Below are 11,091 nucleotides of genomic sequence, written 5' to 3'. Positions count from 1 at the left end.
CTGTGTTATCTTCATTAACCTTTTCAACTACCGGTTCGGTTTCCTTATCTTGCTCAGATTGTGGTTCTTGTGGAGTAGGAATAGAGTCATCAGAAATTTCAGGAATTTCAGGTGGTTTAAGTGTAATACCACTTCTCGTGGTAATGGCTTTAGCTGTTTCATTCCGGGGGTTAGCATTTGTATCGCTAGATAGACTTCCCGGTTTTCTTTCACCTATCAACCTTGCTAGGTTGCTAACTTCTTGTTCCAGATTTTGGATTGAAGCTTGTTGATTTCTAAATGCTTGGGCATTTTGTTCATTGGTTTGTTTCTGAGATGTGAAAAACTGCGTTTGAGATTCAACTAGCTTTGACATCATGTCTTCTAAATTTGGCTTTTTATCATCAGTTTGTGGTGGTTTAATTGGAAAAATAGGTCTTTGCTGATTGTAAGTATTATTGGATACTTGTTGATTACTATGACCTTGTTGGTTGTTGTATGGAACATTTCAGTTATAATTCTGGTTTTGATTGTAGTTTGGTCTTGGCGGTTGATAATTACTTTGATAATTAGTTTCAGGCCTTTGGTTCATGTATGAAACATTCTCTCGTTGTTCCATTGTTTGTTCAATACTGAGACAATCTTTTGTCAAATGTGGTCCTCCACACTGTTCACAACTAATTCGTATTGCGTGAATATCTTTAGTCATCTTTTCCATTCGTCTCTCGAAAGCATCTATTTTTGCGGAAATGGAATCAAAGTCATGGCTAGAATCGGCTCTAGCCGCTTTAGATGATCTAACGATATCTTTTTCTTGATGCCACTCATGTGAGTGGGAAGCAGTGTTATCAATAATTTTGTAAGCTTCAGTTGCGGTTTTTTTCATAATGGAACCACCAGCTGCTATGTCGATGTCTTTTTGTGTAGTGATGTCGCATCCTTGGTAGAATATCTGTACTATTTGATTAGTGTCTAAACCATGCTGAGGATATCCTCTTAACAACTTTCCAAATCTTGTTCACGCCTCATATAGAGTTTCATTTGGCTTTTGTGTGAACGTAACAATTTCTCCTTGAAGTCTTACGGCTTTAGATGCCGGAAAGAATTGTTTAAGAAATTTTTCAAATAAAACATCCCATGTGTCAATCGCCCCTTCAGGTAACGATTCTAACCAATCTTTAGCTTCTACCTTTAAAGTCCAGGGAAATAACATGAGATATATCTGTTCATCCTCAACTTCTCTGATTTTAAATAGAGTACAGATCCTATTAAAGGTTCGAAGATGTTCATTTGGATCTTTCTTCGGCGCACCACTAAATTGGCAATGATTAGTTTCCATGTGTAGGATTTGTCCTTTAATTTCATAATCTGATGCATTAATGTTTAGTTGAGTAATTGCGTGACTTTGGCCAGTGCGTTTAGCTCTCATTCGGTCTTCCATACTTAGAGGTTCCAGATTTTCCATGATTGAATTTGTTGAATCTAAATCACTAGAGGATTCTAATTTAATGGTTTCTTCCTCGACAATCTCTGGATGAGTGATTTGTGGTTCAGAAGGAATAATTAGTGGTTCAGGATCTCTGAATTGTCCCTGAATATCCTCCGGATTCTCAATTGTGAGGTCGGGTTCAAACAATAGATTATCGGAAATTTGAATTGGAGTACTTGGTCGACTAGATGACGATTCTAAAGAAAAATCAACGGCGACAATGTTGGCTAGATGTCTTGATCGAGTTACAGGTGGTGATCGTGTGAAAGGTGGTGAACGTTTTGCTCGGTGCATTCACTGAATATCCTATTAGTTATAAAAATAAAAATTATATAAGTTATCAAATTAATAGACTTTTCTAATTTTGCCCACGTTTCGAATAGCCAATAGATGCAGCAGGTAGCCAGGACCCTTTAAATCGGAAGCCCACAACTCGCCACTAACAAATCCAACTATTACTACGAACCAGAAAAATTTTGGATGTCTATCAATTTAACCAATTAAAATAATTTTTTTCGTCCAAATTTAAAGAAAATAAAGAAAATTATATGTCCTAAAAACTAGAGCGTCGAGAAATAAGAAAGAAAAGGAGTGCGTCGAAAAACGTCGATAAATAAAAGGTCGAAAAATAATCGTCGAAAAACAAACAGTCAAAAAATAAAAATAAGAAAATAAAGCGTCAAAATTTAAAAGTCTAAAAACTAAAAATTAAAACTTACGTCTAAAGGTATTAAAGCTTTAAAAGGAATTCTATATCCAAAACGGCAATAACTTAAACAGGCACTAAGGTTTATTAAATATAAAAGCGATAAGCGACGTCGTGGAATTTTAAAGCGCCTAAATTTTAATCTAAAGAAAAAGCACTTAAGGAATTTTACGGCAAAGCCTAAAAATCTAGAGCTATTATGATAAAATACTAAGTTTAAAACTAGTTACGAACGAAAAAAAAATACAAATTATGAAATAAACGATAAAAATATACAATTTATAACTAGAATGATAAAAATACAAATTTTATAAAAATATTATTTTTATATTATTATTTTATAAAAGTAGTAATTTATATAATTAATAATAATTTTAAAACTTAATATTACTAAATATAAATTAAAATTAAACTTAAAAACTAATTAAATAACTAATAACTAATTAAGGTTAATAATAATAATAATAATAATAATATAAATAAACCCTAATCCGTATAATTATAGTACTAGATACCAGGCCAGGAGTTGGGCTTCGACAGGCTCGGCCCAGATTCTTTTTACTTTTTTATTTTTTTTAAATAAAGAAAATATTTATAGAATATTTATATAAAATATAATAAACTTATATTTTAAAATCTTAAAAATAAAAGTACTTTTTATATAAAGTCTTAAAAATATATTTTTTTCTTTTTATTATATATATATATATACATATATATATATATATATATATATATATATATATATATATATATATATATATATATATATATATATATATATATTATATATATAACACTTGTTATTAATACAAAATATTTTTACGAAATACGAAATAATATATTTTTACAAAAATATAGTTTACAAAAATATAGTGTTTTGCTTCGGCATCTCCGGCAGCGGCGCCAAAAATACTTGGTGTTATGCGAGGTAGTATACTAAATAGTTATATTTTTATTGTGAAATACTATTAAATACGATACAATTTTACACAAGTTATTTATTTATTTATAGAGTGGATATACCTAAACCTTGCTACAACACTTATAAAAAGGGGGGTTTTTACCGTTTAGTGACCGGTTTGTCGATTTTGTGTCTTAAGTCGCAATTAAAACCTAATGTAAAATATCAAAAATAAATATACCTTAATTTAAAGCGTAAAGTAAATGACGATAATGTAGTGACCCGAACTTTTTCATGTTTATATATATTAATTGAGATTGATATTTACATGATTAAATGTTTCCAACATGTTAAGCAATCAAACTTGTTAAGACTTGATTAATTAAAATATGTTTCATATAGACAATTGACCACCCAAGTTGACCGGCGATTCACGAACGTTAAAACTTGTAAAAATGACATGACGATATATATATGGATATACATATGGTTAACATGAGATTATGATAAGTAAGTATCTCCATAAGTATATTAACAATGAGTTATATACATATAAACAAGACTACTAACTTAAGGATTTCGAAACGAGACATATATGTAACGATTATCGTTGTAGCGACATTTAAATGTATATATATCATATTAAGATATATTAATATATCATAATATCATGATAATATAATAATTTAACATCACATTAGATATAATAAACAATGGGTTAACAACATTAATTGAGATCGTTAACTTAAAGGTTTCAAAACAACACTTACATGTAACGACTAACGATGACTTAACGACTCGGTTAAAATTTATATACATGTAGTGTATTTAGATGTATTAAAATACTTTTGGAAGACTTCAAGACATATATCAAAACACTCATACTTAACGAAAATGGTTACAGTTTCTTTCCCATTCTTTTCTTTCATCAAGAATTCTAGTCGTATTCTTACCCGTATTATACACAGCTTCAAAACGTACTTACTATGGGTATATACCAATAGGAACTAGCATGGGATTCCACTCTTGATTATGTCATGTATGACTAATCAATTTTAACTTCTACCATGAGCTAGTCAACTAACTAGAACTCCTTTTAACCCCACTCACCACTCACCAATTACCACTCATCATTCACTCCATTTCACTTCCAATTCTCTTTCTAATTCTCTCTCAACACACACACACACACTATTATGAACGTATTTTTCCAGTAGTTAATCATCATCTTCATCAAAAATCACTTCAAGCATCAAGCTATAATCATCATAGGAAGAACACTTCAAGAACACTTCAAAAATCCCTTCAAGTTTACTAATTTACTTCCAAGCTTTCTAATCCATTCCAAGTAATCATCTAAGATCAAGAAACCTTTGTTATATACAGTAGGTTATCTTTCTTATTCAAGGTAATATTCATATTCAAACTTTGATTCAATTTCTATAACTATAAACTATCTTAATTCGAGTAAAAATCTTACTTGAACTTGTTTTTGTGTCATGATCCTACTTCAAGAACTTTCAAGACATCCAAGATCCTTTGAAGCTAGATCATTTCTTATCACTTCTAGTAGGTTTACCTACTAAACTTTAGGTAGTAATGATGGTCATAACATCATTCGATTCATATATATAAAACTATCTTATTCGAAGGTTTAAACTCGTAATCACTAGAACATAGTTTAGTTAATTCTAAACTTGTTCGCAAACAAAAGTTAATCCTTCTAACTTGACTTTTAAAATTAACTAAACACATGTTCTATATCTATATGATATGCTAACTTAATGATTTAAAACCTAGAAACACGAAAAACACCGTAAAACCGGATTTACGCCGTCGTAGTAACACCGCGGGCTGTTTTGGGTTAGTTAATTAAAAACTATGATAAACTTTGATTTAAAAGTTGTTATTCTGAGAAAATTATTTTTATTATGAACATGAAACTATATCCAAAAATTATGGTTAAACTCAAAGTGGAAGTATGTTTTCTAAAATGGTCATCTAGACGTCGTTCTTTCGACTGAAATGACTACCTTTACAAAAATGACTTGTAACTTATTTTTCTGACTATAAACCTATACTTTTTCTGTTTAGATTCATAAAATAGAGTTCAATATAAAACCATAGCAATTTGATTCACTCAAAACGGATTTAAAATGAAGAAGTTATGGGTAAAACAAGATTGGATAATTTTTCTCATTTTAGCTACATGAAAATTGGTAACAAATCTATTCCAACCATAACTTAATCAACTTGTATTGTATATTATGTAATCTTGAGATACCATAGACACGTATACAATATTTCGACCTATCATGTCGACACATCTATATATATTTCGGAACAACCATAGACACTCTATATGTGAATGTTGGAGTTAGCTATACAGGGTTGAGGTTGATTCCAAAATATATATATAGTTTGAGTTGTGATCAATACTGAGATACGTATACACTGGGTCGTGGATTGATTCAAGATAATATTTATCGATTTATTTCTGTACATCTAACTGTGGACAACTAGTGTAGGTTACTAACGAGGACAGCTGACTTAATAAACTTAAAACATCAAAATATATTAAAAGTGTTGTAAATATATTTTGAACATACTTTGATATATATGTATATATTGTTATAGGTTCGTGAACCAACCAGTGGCCAAGTCTTACTTCTCGACGAAGTAAAAATCTGTGAAAGTGAGTTATAGTCCCACTTTTAAAATCTAATATTTTTGGGATGAGAATACATGCAGGTTTTATAAATGATTTACAAAATAGACACAAGTACGTGAAACTACATTCTATGGTTGAATTATCGAAATCGAATATGCCCCTTTTTATTAAGTCTGGTAATCTAAGAATTAGGGAACAGACACCCTAATTGACGCGAATCCTAAAGATAGATCTATTGGGCCTAACAAACCCCATCCAAAGTACCGGATGCTTTAGTACTTCGAAATTTATATCATATCCGAAGGGTGTCCCGGAATGATGGGGATATTCTTATATATGCATCTTGTTAATATCGGTTACCAGGTGTTCACCATATGAATGATTTTTATCTCTATGTATGGGATGTATATTGAAATATGAAATCTTGTGGTCTATTGTTACGATTTGATATATATAGGTTAAACCTATAACTCACCAACATTTTTGTTGACGTTTAAAGCATGTTTATTCTCAGGTGAATATTAAGAGCTTCCGCTGTTGCATACTAAAATAAGGACAAGATTTGGAGTCCATGTTTGTATGATATTGTGTAAAAACTGCATTCAAGAAACTGATTTCGATGTAACATATTTGTATTGTAAACCATTATGTAATGGTCGTGTGTAAACAGGATATTTTAGATTATCATTATTTGATAATCTACGTAAAGCTTTTTAAACCTTCATTTATAAAATAAAGGTTATGGTTTGTTTTAAAAATGAATGCAGTCTTTGAAAAACGTCTCATATAGAGGTCAAAACCTCGCGACGAAATCAATTAATATGGAACGTTTTTAATCAATAAGAACGGGACATACCAGTTGGTATCCGAGCGTTGGTCTTAGAGAACCAGAATTTTGCATTAGTGTGTCTTATCAAGTTTGTTTGGATGCATTAGTGAGTCTGGACTTCGACCGTGTTTACTTGAAAAATGATTGCTTAACAAATTTTGTTTGAAACTATATATTTTTAACATGTGAATATTATGTGATATATTAATCTCTTAACGCGTTTGATATTATGTGATAGATGTGTACCTCTAGAACAAGTCCCATTGACTCACCTAATAATAATGAAGAGTCAAATGTAAATTGGAATGATTCGTGGACTGATTCACAAGTTCCCGAAGAGGAACCGGAAGAAGAGTCGAAACCAGAAGAAGAATCGGAACCGGAAGAAGAATCGGAACCGGATGAAGAAATAGAACCGGTGGGGGAAATAATAAAATGATTAAGTAAAAGAAAATTCTCAACCAACCGACCAAGGTTAATTATGGTCAATGGTGTTTCCGCCAAGGAAGCAAAATATTGGGAGGATTACCAATTCCCAGATGAATCGGATTCCGACGAGAATTCCGATGATGTTATAGAAATTACCCCAACTGAATTTAAAAAGCCAAAAGAAAATAATAAGGGAAAGGGCATAAAAATAGAGAAATCTAATTCCAACCCCGATGAACTTTATATGTATCGTCAACCCCCGAAGTCCTTAAGTTGTAACAATGACCCGTGAACCTCTAAACCACCAGGTTTTTCTAAACCAATGTGGATAACGACGGCTCGTATTAGGGGAATATCATATATCCCTAGAAACTTGGCAAAATGAACCAAAACTGAAGAAGAAGAAACAAGCGAGTCGGAATAAGATAGTTGTATTCGCGTGGTGTAATATAAGTAATATAGTGTGCTTATGCTTTATGATATATGTAAAAATTGCTTGTATTAATAAGTATTTTTTTTATGAATCTAACTCTTGTCTATTTTACAGTATAAAAACACAAAATGGATAGACAACCCAATATTTTAAGAGACCTACCCGGAGACATGATTGATGAAATCTTGTCTAGAGTCAGTCAGAATTCTTCGGCACAACTATTTAAGGCGAGATCAGTTTGTAAGACATTCGAAGAACGTTCCAAGAATGCCTTGATTTATAAAAGGCTTTCGTTTGAAAGATGGGGGATATCACATTGGGAAATCCATAAGTTACGATGTGTTTACTTTGACGCATATATTGCGGGGAACCCAAATGCTATTTTACGCAATGGGTTAAGAAATTATTTTGACTCAATATATCCGAATATTGGACTTCGTGATTTAGAAAAAGCGGCTAACATGCAACATAAAGAAGCATGTTATGCTTACGGATTAGTAATGTTCGCTTCTCACCAAAGTGAGAACAAGAACATCGGGCTACAACTATTAAACAAAACGTTCCCACAAGTGACGGAGTCGGTAATTGGGGTAAGAAATGAGGTTTTTAGATTGTTACGGGACTGTTGGACATTACGTAACCCTCGTCCCTTTGACGACGTTACAACACGCTGTCTTATCAACGGCCATAATGGTTATGTTCCACAAGACCAAGAATGGGAAGTAATCCTAGTAAAACCAGAATGCATGACTTGTTTCTGGACGTATAAATTACGTGTCTTTATTGCCTTTGCTGAACGACTTGTGTACTAGCTAGAATTATCTTCACAACTATCTTGTATCAAAGTTATTGTGTGCTATATTTCATGCTTTATGTAAAATAAGCGGTATTGTAAGTTTGTAAAATATTGTATAAAAGTTTGAACGCGAAATATTATTATAATCAGTTTTTCATATAGAATTGTAGTAGTTGAATTGTATATTAGCTACTAAGTATGAACTTAACGGGTAGGTACTACCCGAATTTAAACTTATAAAACGCTAATATGAAGAAAAAGCTTTTATAAATGAGTTCATATTATGCTACGAAATACTATTAACTACTCTTGATATTTTGTATGATTAACTTGTTCCATTTGACTATTATGAAGGAAATGGCACCGACTACTCGACACACCGTGAATATGAATGAAGAGGAATTCCGTACTTTTCTAGCTTCAAACATAGCCGCAGTACAGGCTGCGCTGCATACCAACAATAACCTTGGATCTAGCAGTACAGGAAATCGTGTAGGATGCACCTACAAAGAATTCACTGCCTGCAAACCTTTGGAATTTGATGGAACCGAAGGACCGATCGGATTGAAACGGTGGACCGAGAAGGTCGAATCGGTGTTTGCCATAAGTAAGTGTACTGAAGAGGACAAAGTAAAGTACGCTACGCATACCTTCACAGGTTCTGCGTTAACATGGTGGAATACCTATCTAGAGCAAGTGGGACAAGACGATGCGTACGCACTACCGTGGTCAGCATTCAAGCACTTGATGAACGAGAAGTACCGTCCCAGAACTGAGGTTAATAAGCTCAAGACAGAACTTAGAGGGTTACGAACCCAAGGATTTGATATTACCACGTACGAAAGACGATTCACAGAATTGTGCCTATTGTGTCCGAGAGCATTTGAAGATGAGGAAGAGAAGATCGACGCATTTGTGAAAGGATTACCGGAAAGAATCCAAGAAGATATAAGTTCACACGAGCCCGCCTCCATACAACAGGCATGTAGAATGGCTCACAAACTAGTGATCCATATTGAAGAAAGAATTAAAGAACAGACTGCTGAAGAGGCCAATGTGAAGCAAGTCAAAAGAAAGTAGGAGGAAAACGGTGATAAGAATCACCAATACAACAACAACAGAAATTACAACAATAATCGCAACAGTTATCCCAACAATCGCAACATCAATCGCAACTACAACAAATGGCCCAACAATAACAACAACAACAGCAACAACAACAACAGCAACTACAACAATCATCCCAACAATAATAATAACCGCAACAACAACAACAATCAGAAGCAGCTATGCCAAAGGTGTGAAAAGTATCACTCGGGGTTCTGCACCAAATTTTGCAACAAGTGTAAAAGAAATGGTCATAGCGCGGTGAAGTGTGAGGTCTACGGACCAGGGGTTAATAGAACGAAAGGAACAAATGGTGTCGGAACGAGTAATGGCGGAGCAAGTAGTGTCGGAGCAAGTTATGCCAATGTAGTTTGTTATAAATGTGGAAAACCGGGCCACATTATTAGAAATTGCCCGAACCAGGAGAACACGAATGGACAAGGCCGCGGAAGAGTTTTCAATATTAATGCGGCAGAGGCACAGGAAGACCCGAAGCTTGTTACGGGTACGTTTCTTATTGACAATAAATCTGCTTACGTTTTATTTGATTCGGGTGCGGATAGAAGCTATATGAGTAGAGATTTTTGTGCTAAATTAAGTTGTCCATTGACGCCTTTGGATAGTATATTTTTACTCGAATTAGCAAATGGTAAATTAATTTCAGCAGATAATATATGTCGGAATCGAGAAATTAAACTGGTTAGCGAAACATTTAAGATTAATTTGATACCAGTAGAGTTAGGGAGTTTTGATGTGATAATCGGTATGGACTGGTTGAAAGAAGTGAAAGCAGAGATCGTTTGTTACAAAAATGCAATTCGCATTATACGAGAAAAAGGAAAACCCTTAATGGTGTACGGAGAAAAGGGCAACACGAAGCTACATCTTATTAGTAATTTGAAGGCACAAAAACTAATAAGAAAAGGTTGCTATGCTGTTCTAGCACACATCGAGAAAGTACGAACTGAAGAAAAGAGCATCAATGATGTTCCCATTGCAAAAGAATTTCCCGATGTATTTCCGAAAGAATTACCGGGATTACCCCCACATCGATCCGTTGAATTTCAAATAGATCCTGTACCAGGAGCTGCACCAATAGCTCGTGCTCCTTACAGACTCGCACCTAGCGAGATGAAAGAACTGCAAAGCCAATTACAAGAACTTTTAGAGCATGGTTTCATTTGACCAAGCACATCACCGTGGGGAGCTCCTGTTTTGTTTGTCAAGAAGAAAGATGGTACATTCAGGTTGTGTATCGACTACCGAGAGTTGAACAAACTTACCATCAAGAACCGCTACCCACTACCGAGAATCGACGACTTATTTGATCAACTACAAGGCTCGTCTGTTTATTCAAAGATTGACTTACGTTCCGGGTATCATCAAATGCGGGTGAAGGAAGATGATATTCCAAAGACTGCTTTCAGAACACGTTACGGTCATTACGAGTTTATGGTCATGCCGTTTGGTTTAACTAATGCACCAGCTGTGTTCATGGACCTTATGAACCGAGTGTGTGGACCATACCTTGACAAGTTTGTCATTGTTTTCATTGATGACATACTTATTTACTCAAAGAATGACCAAGAACACGGTGAACATTTGAGAAAAGTGTTAGAAGTATTGAGGAAGGAAGAATTGTACGCTAAGTTTTCAAAGTGTGCATTTTGGTTGGAAGAAGTTCAATTCCTCAGTCACATAGTGAACAAAGAAGGTATTAAGGTGGATCCGGCAAAGATAGAAACTGT

Source organism: Rutidosis leptorrhynchoides, chromosome 1 (assembly GCF_046630445.1).
Source record: "Rutidosis leptorrhynchoides isolate AG116_Rl617_1_P2 chromosome 1, CSIRO_AGI_Rlap_v1, whole genome shotgun sequence".
Taxonomy (NCBI): Eukaryota; Viridiplantae; Streptophyta; class Magnoliopsida; order Asterales; family Asteraceae; genus Rutidosis; species Rutidosis leptorrhynchoides.
Note: the sequence above shows the minus strand (reverse complement) of the source record.